The sequence below is a fragment of the Danio rerio genome, chromosome 21 (assembly GCF_052040795.2).
Source record: "Danio rerio strain M-AB ecotype USA chromosome 21, GRCz13ab, whole genome shotgun sequence".
NCBI classification, from domain to species: domain Eukaryota; kingdom Metazoa; phylum Chordata; class Actinopteri; order Cypriniformes; family Danionidae; genus Danio; species Danio rerio.
The window spans coordinates 14,536,898-14,554,583 of record NC_141041.1 but is presented as its reverse complement, the minus strand read 5'-3'; the positions used below and the strand labels follow the sequence as shown (position 1 = coordinate 14,554,583).

Genomic DNA, 17,686 nt, shown 5'->3' with positions numbered 1-17,686 from the left:
AAGGGAAATGTTGATTATATGTTAAATAATAATACAATTTTAATATTGTATTATTAACTTACACTTGCAAACCTTTAATATAGTACTGTTATTAGCATATTAATATTATATTATTGTTATGATAGTAACCAAAATATAATATTAGCCTTAACAATAGAAAAAACAGAAAAATAACAATATTAACTTACCTTATTAGTGATATAGCCTGTGAAGAAAGAGAAGTGTTATTAGAGAGTGTAAATAAGATTGAGGTCATAAGATACGTGTGAAAAAAAACCTAGAATTTGTTTTATTTATTTTTATTTTTATTTTTTTTTATATTTCTGTGAACATTTTACAATACAATCTTTTATTATTCTTACCTCTGTGTCCGAGTCCTTCACTGTTGTTGTATCTTCTCTCTCTTTGGAGGAATTTAGACTTCTGAGCATCTGGTCCATTGATTAAAAGCTTATAATACATTTGTGTATCAAGGGTTACATACCAAAAAGTGGCGAGAGCCAGCCAGGAGAGAGATTGCAACAACAGTGTCTAATTACAGTATTCGAGTTCACTATAAATATTACAAATCGGAGAGAACTTTAACGTCATGGATATCATAGAAAAAGAGAATGTAGATATCTCAAAAACAGTGATTGTGGGTGGAATGACACTGACTGAGACAGACTCAGATTTAGAGTCATGGCTTTTAAGATATGGTAGTATTAACCGACATCTTCTCATTGATGACCCTGACTGTGAGTTTCATCGACATGCTATCATAGAGTTTACACATAACTCCGCGATGAAAACATTGATGCCTCTTTTGCCTTTAACTGTAGTTAGTATGTCAAACCCAAGTACCACTTTCATGGTACGTGCTTTAAGCTGCGTTTACCCCCATATTGCTAGTGATAGTGCTACTAATGGATATCTGGAGGAATTGCAAAACATTGCTAGTTTTAGTGGGAAATCGATTGAGGAGGTACTCCAAACAGAGTTACTGAAGATGAAATTTGGCCCTTCTCATGCTGAATCACTACCTGTTTTGGATAAAAATCTTGAATTTCCAAATGCAGCACGTTCTCAAATACTTGATCGTAGCACAGTCAGTTCACCAAATAGACTGCTGTCCCCAGTCATATCACAAAGTGTGATTACTGAACAAACAGTTTTTCCTTCATCTAGAATTTCACCATTTCATGAAGTTGAATCAACAAATTCAAAAAACCTGTCCAAGGAAAGCCTTAACCATAGAAGTACTAAACCCACAGTAACAGTGTCATCCCATCCAGCACTTACCATGGACATAATTGATCCTCCTAGCGTGCAAAAGGTAGTAGTTGAGCACATTGTCCGCACAAATGACACAGCTCATATGCACTATACCTCTTTTCGCCTCCGATCTTTCTCTGGAAAAATTCCTAGACCTGTTAATGAGCCAGATTTTGACACTTGGCGTGCCAGTGTTGATCTCCTACTGACAGATCCGTCTATATCTGACTTAAATCGAGCTAGAAAAATCATAGACAGTCTGCTTCCCCCTGCTGCAGATATTGTTAAACATGTCTCCCCTAACAGTTTACCTGCAGTATATCTGGAATTGCTGGAGTCTGTATATGGCTCTGTAGAAGACGGAGATGAGTTATTAGCCAGATTTATGAATAGCTTCCAAAACAATGGTGAGAAGCCTTCAACTTACCTGCACAGATTACAAGTACTCTTAAGCACAGCTATTCGACGAGGTGGGATATTTGAAGAAGAGAGAAACCGATATCTTCTAAAGCAGTTTTGTCGCGGCTGTTGGGACAGTTCCCTCATTGCTGAACTTCAATTAGAAAGGAGAAAAGCCACTCCTCCTTCATTTGCAGAATTAGTAGTACTTATCCGTACAGAAGAAGATAAAAATGCCTCTAAAGAAGAAAGAATGAGAAAACATTTAGGGCTAAATAAACACTATCCTGCCCCCTCGAAATTCAGACTGTCAGCTCACCAGATATCTGCCCACCAAAGTGAAACGCAGGATGATCAAACTGACACATCTCTCGCAAAGCAAGTGTGTGAACTTCAAGCTCAAGTTGTTGCACTGCAAAAGCCTTCAAGCCAGAAAGAAAAGAAAAAAAATGCAAAACCAGATGAAGTGAGTGAGCTGAGAAATGTTGTCACTGAGTTACAGGCACAGATTACAGCCATGCAAACTACAGCCACTCCAAAAATTAAAAGTGATGTAGAAGCAACTGAAATTGCTGACTTAAAGAAACAGATTGCTGATTTAAAGGTTCAACTGACTGCCCCTGATATGTATAGAAACCGCACCAGAAACTTGCTGCCTGAACCTAGAGCAACAGATTGTTACAGAGCTAGTAAACTACCTGAAAGTAGACCTCGTCCGGGGTATTGTTTTAGATGTGCGAAAGATGGTCATCTTGCCAGCAGCTGTAGTAATGCTCCTGACCCTACTAAAGTTGCTGAGAAAAAACGCAAGTTAAGGGAGCGACAAGCCCAGTGGGATACCCAACAAGTAGCAATCATGAATCCTTTAAACTGAGGACGGTCTCTGTAGAGGGGCATACAGAGACTAAAAGAAATAATAATTGCCCTGAGAAACGTAAACAATTGTTCAACCAAAATGCGTGTGACGCACCCTCTTTGAGAAATTTACCAAGAGGATTAGTGGGAGTGAAGTGTACTGCCCAAATAACTGTTGGTAATAAAAGAGTTTCCTGCCTTCTGGACACAGGGTCCCAAGTAACTACTGTTCCCTGGTCATTTTATCAAGAGAATTTATCAAATTGTCCACTTAAATCATTGGATAACTTGCTGGAAGTGGAAGGGGCAAATGGTCAAACAGTGCCTTATCTTGGATATGTGGAATTGACTCTTAAGTTTCCCAGAGAGTTCCTTGGAACTGAGACAGAAGTGCCCACTTTAGCCCTGGTAGTCCCAGATTCGATGAACACTCCCCAAGTTCTAATTGGCACAAATTCATTAGATGCTCTTTACAGCAACTATGTCCAACAATCTGCTTCCTTTCCTCAATCTAACTTCCATGGTTACCGTGCAGTACAAAAAGTTTTAGAAGCAAGATACAAACAAGCAAGTGCTGATGTAGTGGGCTGTATCAAATTCAAGGGACATGTTCCAGAGGTAGTACCTGCAGGATGTACAGTGGTTCTTGATGGACATGTTCTAGTTAATTGTCCTCATGTAGGGAAATGTGTAGCTCTAGAGTCACCAACTTCACCCGCTTTACCTGGTGGTTTGCTAGTTACCAGCTGTTTGCATTCCTTACCCAGCAAAAGGCATCAACAGTTACCAGTTGTGTTACGGAATGAAACTCAGACCGACATTACCATCTACCCCAGAACTATAATTGCTGAAATGCGGGCAGTCCAAGAAGTAATAAAGAGTGGGCAAGTGAATTCCAGCACTGTGAATAAAGAACTTTCTGCTTGTTCCAATCTCAAATTCGACTTTGAAAATTCCCCATTGACACCTGAATGGAAGAAACGAATAATGAATCAATTAAATTCCATGCCTGAAGTCTTCGCCTTGCATGACTTAGATTATGGACATACAAACAAAGTCACTCACCGAATAAAGCTTAATGATGAGACTCCTTTCAAACACAGACCTCGACCCATACATCCTCAGGACATTGATGCAGTACGAAAACATTTGCAAGACTTGTTAGCAGCTGGAATTATCCGAGAGTCAGAATCCCCCTTTGCCTCCCCCATAGTAGTTGTAAGAAAGAAAGACAATTCTGTACGTCTTTGCATTGACTTCAGAAAGCTAAACTCACAAACCATTAAAGATGCCTATGCCCTGCCAAATCTGGAAGAGGTCTTTTCAGCACTAACTGGTTCGAAATGGTTCTCTGTCCTTGACTTAAAATCAGGATATTATCAGATTGAGATGGAGGAAGCTGACAAAAGTAAAACTGCCTTTGTGTGTCCCTTGGGGTTCTGGGAGTTCAATAGGATGCCCCAAGGCATTACCAATGCCCCAAGTACGTTTCAAAGGCTGATGGAAAGATGCATGGGTGACTTGAATAGAAAAGAGGTGTTGGTCTTCATCGATGATCTGATCATTTTCTCTGAAAGTTTAGAAGAGCATGAATCAAGGCTGATGCACGTTTTGAAAAGGCTCAAAGAATATGGACTGAAGCTATCGCCTGAAAAGTGCAAGTTTTTCCAGACTTCTGTTCGATACCTTGGTCATATTGTATCAGAAAATGGAGTGGAGACTGATCCAGTGAAAATTGAGGCCCTAAAAACCTGGCCAAGACCAAGAAATCTCAAAGAATTAAGATCTTTTCTGGGATTTTCTGGATACTATAGGAGGTTCATTCAGGATTATTCCAAGATAATCAAACCCCTTAATGACCTCACAGTAGGGTATCCACCTCTTCAAAAACGTCACCTACAAGAGAACAAGAATAAGCAATATCTGGACCCCAAAAAGGAATTCGGAGACAGATGGAATCAGCCCTGTCAACAGGCCTTTGACATGATTATTGAGAAACTCACCTCTGCACCTGTTCTGGGATTTGCAGACCCAAAGCTTCCTTATGTTCTGCATACTGACGCCAGTACCACTGGGCTCGGGGCAGCCTTATACCAGAAACAAGAGGGACAAATGCGGGTCATTGCTTTTGCAAGCAGAGGGTTGACAAGAAGTGAAAGCCGGTATCCAGCTCACAAGCTAGAATTTCTAGCTCTTAAATGGGCAGTCACATCTAAATTCAGTGACTATTTGTATGGAACAGAATTTGTGGTCGTAACTGATAGCAACCCTTTAACTTACATTCTGACATCTGCAAAGCTTGATGCTACCAGTTATCGCTGGTTGTCAAGTCTGTCCACTTACAATTTCAAGCTCCAGTATAGGGCTGGAAGTCAAAACTGTGATGCAGATGGCCTTTCAAGACGACCACATGGTGAGCTTTTAGATGACCCTGTATCCCAGAAAGAGAGAGAGAGAATTAAACAGTTTACCCTTCATCATTTAGATGAATTTGGAGTTGAAGATTCTCTTATCCTCCCAGAGGCCATAAAAGCCATCTGTGATCGACATCAGATTGGAAATTCCTCACATAAATGCAAATTTTCCAACCCTTCCATTGCCCTTGTTGAGTCCTTAGCCCTGCATGCAGATGTATTACCAAATGCGTTTGAACAAGAAAATGAGCATGGTCTTCCAGTCATTCCTTACCTGTCTAACGAGGAGTTAAAGAGACAGCAGAGAATGGATCCTGATCTCAAATTCATTATCGATTGTTTACAGCGGAATGAAAAACCTTCTAGTTCAAAAGACCAGTCGCTTGCTGTTACTCTGTGGATAAGGGAATGGAACAGATTAGAATTAAGGGATGGATTGCTTTATAGGAAGAAGCAAGATCAGGAAAGCACTCACTATCAATTAGCCTTACCTGTAGCTTTACGTGGAACAGTGTTGAAGAGTCTCCATAATGATATGGGACACATGGGCATGGAGAGGACACTTGACCTTGTCAGAACCAGATTCTTTTGGCCAAAAATGTCATCATCTGTGGAAGAGAAAATTAAGACATGTGAGAGATGTGTACGTAGAAAAGCGTTTCCTGAAAAAGCAGCTGAAATGATGAACATCAAGACTACCAGACCATTGGAGTTGGTCTGTATGGACTTCTTGTCTTTAGAGCCAGATCAGAGTAACACCAAAGATATATTAGTTATTACAGATCACTTCACCAAATATGCGGTGGCTGTGCCTACCAGAAACCAGAAGGCACAGACTGTGGCTAGATGTTTATGGGAAAACTTTCTAGTACATTATGGATTTCCGGAAAGACTGCACAGTGATCAAGGACGAGATTTTGAGTCAAGCCTCATCAAAGAGCTATGTCTCGTCGCAGGTATACACAAAGTGAGAACTACTCCTTACCACCCAAGAGGAAATCCAGTGGAGAGATTCAATAGGACCCTTCTCCAAATGTTGGGTACTCTTGAAAACAAAAAGAAGTCATGCTGGAAGGAGTTTGTCAAGCCTTTGGTGCATGCCTACAATTGCACTCGAAATGATGTAACAGGATACACTCCCTATGAACTTATGTTTGGTAGACAGCCCAGGCTGCCAGTCGACCTAGCCTTTGGGTTACCTGTGGATCGTTCTACCAAATCCCACTCTCAGTATGTAAAAGATCTGAAAGAAGGTTTAAGAGAGAGCTATGAAATTGCCATCAAAAACTCTGCAAAAGTAGCCCAACGTAACAAGCGCAGATTTGACAAACATGTGGTTGTTTCTACTCTTGACGTGGGAGATAAAGTCCTTGTGCGAAATTTGAGGCTAAGAGGCAAGAACAAACTGGCAGACAAATGGGAACCAGATGTCTATGTAGTTATCCGTAAAGCTGGAGATCTCCCAGTATATGTAGTCCAGCCTGACGGAAAGACCGGTCCAGTTCGAACTTTACACAGAGACTTACTTCGACCTTGTGGATATTTGTCTGAAAATGAAATTGAAGAAATGAGTCCTCCAAATGTTCAACGTAAGCCCAGAACTAGGTCTAGCTCTGCTCTAGAATATGCTCCCAAAGAACATCAAATGAGTGATCAGTCAGAATCTGAGGATGACTCTCTATATATTAGAAATGCAGGACGCCAGTTGGAATCCATTACAACGACTGTGTTACCTTCATCACAAAGTCCAGTGCTTGTAAGGAACTTACCTGGCATAGAGCCCATTGAACCACTCCCTGTCGTGGTGAACCCTGAAAAAGAAACCTTACCTGATTCCAGACTAGAAGAAGACTTAACAGAAAATCAAAGAGATGATGTCAATGAGAATTTCTTACCTGTGCTGAACCCTGCTGATATTGACCCCAAAGAAATTGAACCTGAAAGAAGTGGAAATAGTGTTGAAGGACAGATCCATAGAAGGGCGCTTGAATTAGATCCTGTTGATGTATCCCATTCTAATGATCAAAATCCACATGTCAAAAATGTTTCAAGTAACCAGCCAATAGTGGATGAAGACCTAGATACAAGTGGCCCTAGACGCTCAAAAAGGCAATGTAGACCTCCTAATAAGCTTGAATATCATAAACTAGGAAATCCCTTGACACTAGTCATTCAGTCCTTACTACAAGGTCTGAGTTCTGCCTTTACCACATCGTTAGAAGAACCCATACTCACTAGAGATCAGCCCTTTGTTGTGCCAGACCCTTTTCCAATTGCAGTGACAACCCAACCCCGTACATGCCCGAGGACGTGCCTGAATTCAGGGGGGGAATGTGTAACCCAGGTTACTAGTGGGTAGTATACAGCAATAGAGCAAATAGAAATATGAGGAAAAAACATTGGCAGAATACTCGATTAAATAATATACATTAAAATTATTTACTTATATAAATAATTTATAATAGAGTATTATACAGCATTCAAGGGAATAGTGCTTTAGAATGACATCATCGTGCCTTACACTATAGCAGCAGATCAGCTTTCCAAACAATAACAAATCTCGCTTGTCTGTTAGCTTGTGTTTACCGTTGCTATGGTGATTCAGGGTTCGCAAGGGAAAGCAGAGATGTAAGTTGTTATATTAATAACAGTAATATAACTATTAGATTTACATCTTTTAATGTTTAATGCGTATTAACTGTGAAAATTGACCATTAATAAGATGCTGACATGATTTCAATCATATATTTTTAATGAAGGATTGAGAGAAAAAAGACAAGATTTGTCTCTGAGAGTGAAATCTGCACACGAGTGCCACCTGGAGTTTTCTTGTTTGTTTCGTTTTGATTTTGAATGATTTCCTTGGTGAGTTGTTTTTTTATTATTATTATTATTGTTTTCATTATAACATGATTTAAACTAGTGTCGAAAAATGTGTTTTATTAATTAACCATTTGTTTGGTCTAGTACAAACTCAAAGTATTATACAGAGTATTATACAAGTGATTGTGTAAAGTTTAAGTGAGAAAAGTTTAAGTAAAATGCTGTCATTTGTAAAAAGAAAATGCCAAATAGGAGAGAGAAATAGGAAAAACACAGAAATTCAGCAGAGAGAAGCATATACAGTACATGGTTATTTACTGTTGCTGTTTATTTAGAAATGTGTTTAGCTGAGATAATGCATACACTGTAAAATGCTAATGGTTTCTTTGGCCTTGTGTTTTCAAGGCCAGGTTTTTTTTTTTTTTCTTTTCCTTGGTTTTGTTCGTTTGTGCATCTTCTTCTGATTTTTCATCGGTGAGATGTTCTATTGACGTCAGTTGCTGGATGTGATCTGCTCTGGATTCGAATTAATTGAAGTTTGAACTCTTTTCTGGATTTGGATTGTCTCAACTTCCATCGGCGTGTCTAATTGTGGAGTTGGACTGGCGAGCCTCCCATTGAGTGGATTCTTTGGATACACCTGTTGAAAAGATACAAAGTAAAACCTATTCAGCGTCATGGTAGGAGTGTAAATTTACAACACACTCACAAGTGCAACATCCTGGATCTCTGGAACTGAATTTGCAACCTAGTTGTTTTGCAAAAGAATCTTTTTGAAAGTTTATCACCTTTACTGGACTTTTGGAACATTTTGAAATGTTTTAAGTGAATGTTTTATTTTCATTTTTATTTTATTTGTACATTGTTCCTTTAGAGTGTTCATTCGTTGCAATTTTTGAATCTTTATAGAGAGAGGTTAACTGGTTTAAGAAGGGAAATGTTGATTATATGTTAAATAATAATACAATTTTAATATTGTATTATTAACTTACACTTGCAAACCTTTAATATAGTACTGTTATTAGCATATTAATATTATATTATTGTTATGATAGTAACCAAAATATAATATTAGCCTTAACAATAGAAAAAACAGAAAAATAACAATATTAACTTACCTTATTAGTGATATAGCCTGTGAAGAAAGAGAAGTGTTATTAGAGAGTGTAAATAAGATTGAGGTCATAAGATACGTGTGAAAAAAAACCTAGAATTTGTTTTATTTATTTTTATTTTTATTTTTTTTTATATTTCTGTGAACATTTTACAATACAATCTTTTATTATTCTTACCTCTGTGTCCGAGTCCTTCACTGTTGTTGTATCTTCTCTCTCTTTGGAGGAATTTAGACTTCTGAGCATCTGGTCCATTGATTAAAAGCTTATAATACATTTGTGTATCAAGGGTTACATGCAGCATTCTGCGTTATAGACATTTAAAAAAACAGCAGTCGAACAGACAAGCTAATTATTAAACTTGTGTTTTAATATAATGAATAAAATTACCTTCGATTTTTTGTTTTTTTAGCTGCTCAATTGGTGAGTTATATATTTAAAAATGGTAATATTATTCAAACACGACAAAATATATATTTGCTGAGTTATTAAAATACAGAATAATTTATATTGTAATAAATAAATTTTAAAAGGGCCATGAAATCTCCCTGTCTCTGCAGGGTATTTTCACACTGTTTAAAAAAAAGCCAGGCAAGTGGGTGAGTCCAGCTTTGTTTAGGTGTGAGTGTCGAGTCGCCAAAGAGGGAATGGTTTGCATGAAAAGAGGAGTTTCAGTTCGAGCACACGCTGATTTTCACAGAGGCAAAACAACACAGATGCAGGGGAGAAAGACAGTCACTACGTTTACATGGACATCAGTAATAGAATTATTCGCCAAATTCTTAATTTGTCCACTATAACTGCAGTTTGGCACTTTCAATTTCATTCAGTTACATTTCATGCATGCCCCCCGTCAGGCACATGCACACATAGGGCTCAACCTGTGCAGTGCACATGCCCTTTTTAATCTTAAATAGAAAGTGCCCTTCCAAAATGATCAAAAGTGCCCCCGCGACACCCCCCCCCCCTCACGCCCTTCAGTAGGCGTGCGACAACACCGTTCGTGAGTACGCGCCCCCCACTTTACAGTACGCACGCGACAACACCGCTAATTAGAACGCGCGCGACAACACCGCACTTCAGAACGCGCGCGACAACACTGCACTTCAGAACGCGCGCGACAACACCGCTCTTCAGTACGCGCGCGAAAACACCTCTTTACCCCCCACCCCCACCCCCTTTTCTTCAAAAAATTTATCCTACACATGCCCTTTGGACAGTCTCTGCACAGGCCTGCCCCCCGTGACAAAAGAGATATTGGATGCGAAAAACTGCTGGAAGAGTGTAGTTTTAATGGAATGTTTGAAACCGCACTGCGAATGAGACAGAAAAAAAACTCTGCATTTCTCGATAACTTAGATGCACTCACAAGGTAGCGTCAGCAAGCCGTGTCCTAGACTATGCTGTCACAAAATGTGGCAAAAATCCGGTAATAATTTGATTATGGTAATACACGTTTACATTCCAAGAGCAGCATTTACAGCAGATCTTTTAGTCCATAATATCATAGTGATATTAACATACTGTAAACGTAGTAACTAAATCATTTTGACTAAGGTATGTTTTTAAAAACAGAAAGAGTACTGCTGACGATACAAGCTAACTTTGCTTCTGAATAAACATAAACAAAGAACACTGATCACACATTTACCAAATCTGTCGAGACAGGATAATCAACACGAACTGGAACCGCGTCTTTTTTTTTTAAGTAGACCAGCAGTAAATCCGAATTTCACTATTTACTGATTTGAAATGCTCTCAGAACACTGTAATCCACACTTGAGTCCAGTTGCGCTCTCATGGCAAGGAATTGAAAACAAAACCTTGGTTGCAGCACATTTATAAACGCAACACTGACGACCCATGTCTCCAAACAATTCTTCTTCCGCTTGTTTTAATTACGGTTGGCAACACAACTTGGCATCTCTCTGAACACTGTAATAACTAAAAACAGTCTTTGAAGCTATCATGCATGTAAATGAAGTTGCACCCCATTCACAATAGAGCAAGCTGATTGGTTAGAACCATGTCTATCTCTTGAGTTAATGTTAAAAGCTCAAAGACGTCACATTGTAACCGCCTGTACAGACATCCAGTCTCCACGCTGGGATTTACAACAGGATCGCATGACCCTGAGGTAGCTTCTAAATTACTTTTCAAACCGGAATTTGCTCGAAATAACGCAAAAGCAACCAATTTTCACTTTTTGGTGATATATATGTGTCCTAATAGTGTTTATAGCAGCGTGGGACATATATATGACATCTCAAAAAATGTGTGACCCTTTAAGAAGTAACAACATACAAAAACACTGACCAAAAAATGTATTCACGCAATAGCATAACTAATTATATGAGATTAATGCTTTAAATATTACACTCATATTTATCATATGCATAAATATTGCACACACATTTAGATATATGAAAAGTTCAGGGGGGTTTGGGGGTGCTATTATATTTAGTAATAGGCAGCAACTACTAATAACTCAAATCATTGAATCCTTAATACAACCAAATCTTTCATAGTGGCTCATTCATTCACGAATGAACCCTGACTCACCCGAATCAATCACAAACACTGATTAATTTAGAAATGAAACAATACAGTGTGTTGCCTGCGGATGTACAACAGCAATGACGTGCAACTTCCCATTGTTAAATGAACTGGAACTGGACATGCCTTCGTCAGAAAACCCTCAGTCCCAAAAGACGTCAATATCTGATGGTAATCAATCTGTTCTGAATTACAGTATCGATATTTGATGACAACATACTACACCATCAAAACACTGATGCTCTGCTTTTCTTGAATACAGCAAAACCAAACAATCACTTCAAAATGTCCAGAAGAGGTCAACTGATAATGCCAGATAAGACCCTTTTTTTTTAACATCAGATCAGACTTTAATTACTGGTCTGTCCCTGATGTTAGCCGTTTGTGTCTATGACAAAGAGACAGTCCAGGTGAGTACAGAGCGGCCAAGCATGTCCGACACATTTGTCAGCCCAGGTGTCTGATGGTGAGATGATGAAAGTGTGTAGAAAGTCAAAGGGATTGATGTGTCATTCTCCAGCGCAAGCCTCGAGCAGCTCCATTTACACCACTTTTTTTCGCTTTAACACAACGTTTTAAAATTGAAAACAATCCTCATCCATTAAATTCCCGCTTTGTTTCAGAAAAGATCTCCATCCACACTATACAACCAAAAACATTGAAAGAAATACCACATTGTAGCCTTAGCAAAATAGCGTTAATGATTTGTTTCGTTATATAAACTATTCAATTGCATTGAGAGGAAAAAGGTTATGTTTAAGTCAAGCAAATGCCTCAAATATACCTTATAATAATTAACATTGCAAACACTAGTTTTTTTTTTTTTTTTTGCTATTGTTGTTTTTTGTTTCCAGTATTTTTATTGGTATAGGCCTTAGTCTTTGGGCTAATTTGGGTACATTTAAGTTCATGAGGAATGTAGATTTATATGCATTTTCCCTTGACTTGAAATAAAAGAAATTGAAATCCTTTCAGATTTTTAGAACAGAACCAGAAAACAATCTGAAGTAACTATTAGGGATGTAACAATTCACCTGACTCATGATTCAATACGACTCACAATTAAGTCTCGATTTTTTAACAAAATTATTAAAAACAAATTTAAGTTGAAGAGTCTTTCCATTTTTTTCTTAAATGCTGCACATTTATTTGCTAAATATATTTTCTGCCCTAACTAAAAAAAAAAACAATACAAACAAAATAAGACTAAAACTGTGACTGTGCTGCAATTTTACACTTTTAAAAAGAAATATCAGCATATCTACGTTTTCTGGAATAAGCTGAGGTCATTGCACATTAACAATGTCCCCTGCTGATGAAAAAACTCATTTACTGGGGATTGAGATGGCTGATAAAGTTGCATCAGAGCTGCAGCAATGATTTGTCCATTTGTCATCCTCTGAGAAAATGGTTGATGGTCACCTAGTTACAAGAAACGCTAGCGGAGCGCAAGCACAAAGTCCATTGTAAATGGTCAAGAAATCCATGCGCTCGCGCTTGTCACTTTAGCTCAGAATAACAACACACGCGAAAATGAGTGCGGTGGCTAGCAGCGAGGAGGTTGTAAATAAAAAAATGATGTAAGGATGTCGCCAGAGTGGCTTTTTGGTTTCTTTTCCTGTGTATCCCAGCCACTAGCTCCCCATCTGAAAGACTGTTTAGCATATTAGGGGGTAATATAATCATTTAACAATTTGTAATGTTGCAGTATGTATTTGAATAATGATGGCTGGTTCCTTTACTTGAAAGCTCAGATTTGATTGTCATAATTTGTGTTGTTGACAGAGTTTGAGGTTTACTGTATTGTAATTATTAACACCTTAAAATTTGCTTTGATTGTTCAGTATTTACGCTTTACCATTGCACACACTTTGTAACACTTTCTTAATCAAGTTTGAGTCTCTTTAACACTTATCTTTGTTTCATTATAAAAATATTTTTGTTTTTGACTATTAAAACTCTTTGCCTTAGTATTGTTGGTAAATTAAAATAAAGTGGTTAAATAAATTAATTCTAATATTCCTAAATGGATCATTAAAAAAATATTTAATAATTATCGATACTGAATGATTTGAAACATAATATCAAGATTTATTTTTATTTTTTGCAATATCACCCAGCCCTAGTATTACTATTTTGATCCAACCGTCTTCGTGGTTTTCAAAAATCTCCATTTTACAGGTTAAAGACATCAAAGTAGTGTAGACAGCAGGTGTAATCGCAGCAGAATATATGCATTTTAAAACCAAAACACACTATTGTAAACCCATGTAGCAGGCTACCTTAAACAAGCATCTGAAAACACAGTCTCACATCTCCTCTTTTCAAGAACAGGAAATGCACAGAAGATGCAGGCAAGATGTGGCCTGACTGCAATGGCGGGCTGAGCTATTTTAATCCGAGAGCAGTTTCCACATTCTTCTGTGACCTACTTCGATCTTTGATGGATCGCAAACCAAGCGTCTCTGCTTCACGTGCTCAACCTTCTGAAACACAAGCAAACCTCATTTGTTATGGAGACTCACAACAAGCAAACAATCCCTGGACTCCCCAACACACGGCATCTGCATTAAAGGCTTTCCACACAGAGCAACATCAAATGCCTAAAAAGAGCCACCGTTTTCAATCCAGCCTTTACCCAAGATGACCTCCAGGAAGAATCCAATCTTAGCCTAGAAACAGAGATGCAGCCTTATATCAGATCACGCAATTTAACACACACGTTCGACTGCCTGGTTGTCTATATACGGTGATATGCAAAGGACATTCAAAGGGGAAAAAGGGTCCACAGAGGATTGACCGCATGGGACCATCTGGAGCACATCATTCTTCGAAACATAAAATGTAAATATAATCTACTATAAGGACAAGAAGCAGTGATAATCTACACACTGATCTTTGAAAATGATTGTAATTTTAATATTGACTGTAAAAATGTTATGGTTACTGAATGAAAATTATATATGTTTAAGGATTTTCAGGCATTAACCATGTTCTATTTCTATTGTGTGAACAGCTTTTAAGAAATCTGAAAAAAATAGACAATTCCTGACAGCCTAGATCAGGGGTGGCCAACCCTGTTCCTGGAGAGCCACCTTCCTGCAGATTTCAGTTGCTACCCATATCAAACACACCTGCCTGTAATTATCATGTGGTGTTCAGGTCCTAATTAATTGGTTCAGGTGTGTTTGAAATCGGTAGCAACTGAAATCTGCAGGAAGGTGGCTCTCCAGGAACAGGGTTGGCCACCCCTGGCCTAGGTGGTCCATGAAGCCTGCAGGCGGATCTTTATGTGAAGGACATTTTACCAGGAAAGTCAAATATATGTGACGTTTGCATAGTATTCATTAAAACGAAAACTCAGGTGAACGTACAAGCACTTTTCCTCATAAGCGTTTACGTTAAATGTACTAAAAACTAACTAAAAAACGTATCAAAACTAGCCTAGAGTGCCATCTGCTGGCAAAACTAAGCTCAGATTCAATTAGAAAAAGAATAAAACACATTTAAAAATTTTTAGGATTGGTTTATTGAACAATTATTTACTAAAACTCTGATAAAGTTGCAGTACAATTTACAACGTAAAACTATCTGCAATTTACAGTGGAAATCTGGGGCAAGATTTTAAAGGCGTAGTTCACTCAAAAACTGAAATCAAGAAAGGTACCAACAAACTTGGGTTGCACAATACGGGAATTCTGTACCAATCAATACTGAAATTTAAAAAAACTTCCATTTCCCGCATTTGAGTGTTCAACAGAAATGACTGTGATTGTTCGTGAAGGTCATCAGTTCACCGAACTCACCGCTGTTTACTGAGTGTAAACAAAGATACAGGGGCACTGGAGCATTTCAAAGTCACGTCGATCAGCTGGTTTGTCTATAAGCTGACATACAAGCGATACGCTGGTGAATCCGGCTCCAGTGTCCCTCTATCTGTGTTTAGACTCAGCGGTGAGTTCTGTGGACTGATGACCTTCACGGACAATCACAGTCATTTCTGTTGAGCACGTGAACACCATGACAAATCAGTGCTAATTAAGAACGTGCTCAAATGTTAGCAATGATGGAGGAAATGATGGTTTTTTTAATTCCAGTATTGACTGATACCGAGTTCCAGTATCATGCAAATCTTCAGTGGTTCAATCTGAATGTTATCAAGCTATTGGAATACTTTTGTGGTCGCATAAAACAAAAACAGCAACTTTATTCAACATTTTCTTCTCCTCAGTGTCAGTATATTGTGCACACTGAGCTCTATGCACTGATGAATACTCTGTGAAACTAACCACAGGTGCATCAGAGGTAATATGAGGTGCAGAAAAGCACAACACATGAACATGCACCCTATACTGACACTGAGAAGAGGAAACTGTTGAACAAAGTCATTATTTTTGTTTCATGTGAAAACAAAAGAATTTTCACAGTTTGTTAACATTCCTATTGAACCACTTAAGGGATAAGTTTTTTTTTTTGACGATTTTGCTTTTCAGGAACGTTTCTGTCTATGGAGGATGAGGGATCTCCAAGAATTCAGCGAAAATATCTTTATTTGTGTTCCGAAAACAAACGAAAGCCTTTGGGGTTTGAAAGGACATGAGAGTGAGTAATTAATTACAAAATCTTGATTTTTTTTTTGGGTGAACTAACACTTTAAGAAGCATTTTAAAAACAGAAATCTTTTAGCTCATACGGTGTGCTTCCAAATTAAAACTTGAATACAAAATTATATTTTATTTATTCTGTTTAAACTGTTTATTACTTCGTTATTTTACACTAGAACTATAGAGGCAGTCATTTTAACCGTTTATAATTTTTGCGATTTAATAAATTTGTTGAAATAAAACACAAACATCACTAATTCCTTGACTTTTACTAAATATTTGTATATTTCCTTATTTTATTAAAATTGCAAAACACACAAGTTATGATTGTTTCTACCTAGAACTAACACAGCAGTCAAAATGACTGCATTCATTTCAGTTGTCTGCTACTTTTCCGTTTGCTGCTAAATCAGATACGGTTGCGGCCAGAAGTTAATGAGAAATATTTATATTATTTATTAAATTTCCCAATAATTGTATTTTACTAATGTCTACCTCCACCCCAACCCTAAATCTAATCATCAGAATAATGTAAAAACAGTAGTTGTACAGAGTATTTTTTATGTTATTTATCAAATTACCCAATAAATTGTATTTTTTAACTTCTACCCCTTTCGTAACCATAAAAAAACCAACCATTACAGTACTGTTAAAATATAATTTTTTGTTATACAGTGTGACAGAAATGATGGTATATTGATGTGCGTATAAGCAGCTGTATACTATCCAAACTTTACCATTTCCCTGTGACTTTAAAGATGCGTGCCTCTGTTGCCTCCTAACAACCTAACATAACTTCATATGTGTCTTTCAAAACAGCATATTCAGTGACACGAAAAAGCCTTCTACCCCACTTTATGAGTTGCGGATATTTGTGGGTTGTCTAACGTAGCCTAACTATACATTTACATTCTCAGAAAGATCGTATTTTCAGGGTGATGACTTTATTAATTACAGACATTCAAAGTTAATTTTTTTATCCCAATAGAAGCTTTGAATGTAAATATGACACAGAGCTGCACAATTAATCATAAAAAGATTGCGATCTCGATTCAGCCCCCTAGACCAGGGGTGGCCAACCCTGTTCCTGGAGAGCCACCTTCCTGCAGATTTCAGTTGCTACCCATATCAAACACACCTGAACCAATTAATTAGGACCTGAACACCACATGATAATTACAGGCAGGTGTGTTTGATACGGGTAGCAACTGAAATCTGCAGGTAGGTGTCTCTCCAGGAACAGGGATGACCACCCCTGCCCTAGACAATCTTAATCCAGCATTTCTACGATTCTGTCAATCATTATCAAGTTCAGGAGAGAAGCAAAAGTGTCTTCACATTGTTTAACATACGTTGTGCAGCAACGTGGACACCTCTAAATGGTGTTGAAAGAGTCACATGCTGTATTTATAAGATATAATTCACCTCAAAAATGTAATTTCTGTCTTCATCTAATGTATTTGCGATTGCAAAATCACACGTGACGTGAGCTGACCATCAGCTGTTATCACAAAGAGGGTGTGCGCGCACGCTGAATGAAGTCTACTTTAGTGAACAGAACCTGCATATACTGTGAATACCAGGTGATAAAGTTGTAAATAACATTCAGTTTGTGGCACAGAGCCACACGGGAAGTGAACCGCTCTTAGCAGTGAAAATGAAACCG

General features: G+C 38.0%; 1 protein-coding gene and 1 long non-coding RNA gene across 5 annotated transcripts in view; one reads left to right on the top strand and one right to left on the bottom strand.

Moving 5' to 3' along the window:
- camkk2 (calcium/calmodulin-dependent protein kinase kinase 2) overlaps positions 1–17,686 on the bottom strand; it is a 74,539-nt gene that overhangs the window by 49,937 nt on the left and 6,916 nt on the right. The gene's annotated exons all lie outside the window — the stretch shown is intronic.
- On the top strand, positions 12,267–14,833 carry LOC147831867 (uncharacterized). Its single transcript, XR_015520117.1, has 2 exons — positions 12,267–14,483; positions 14,677–14,833. It is a non-coding gene; the product is annotated as an uncharacterized LOC147831867 (long non-coding RNA).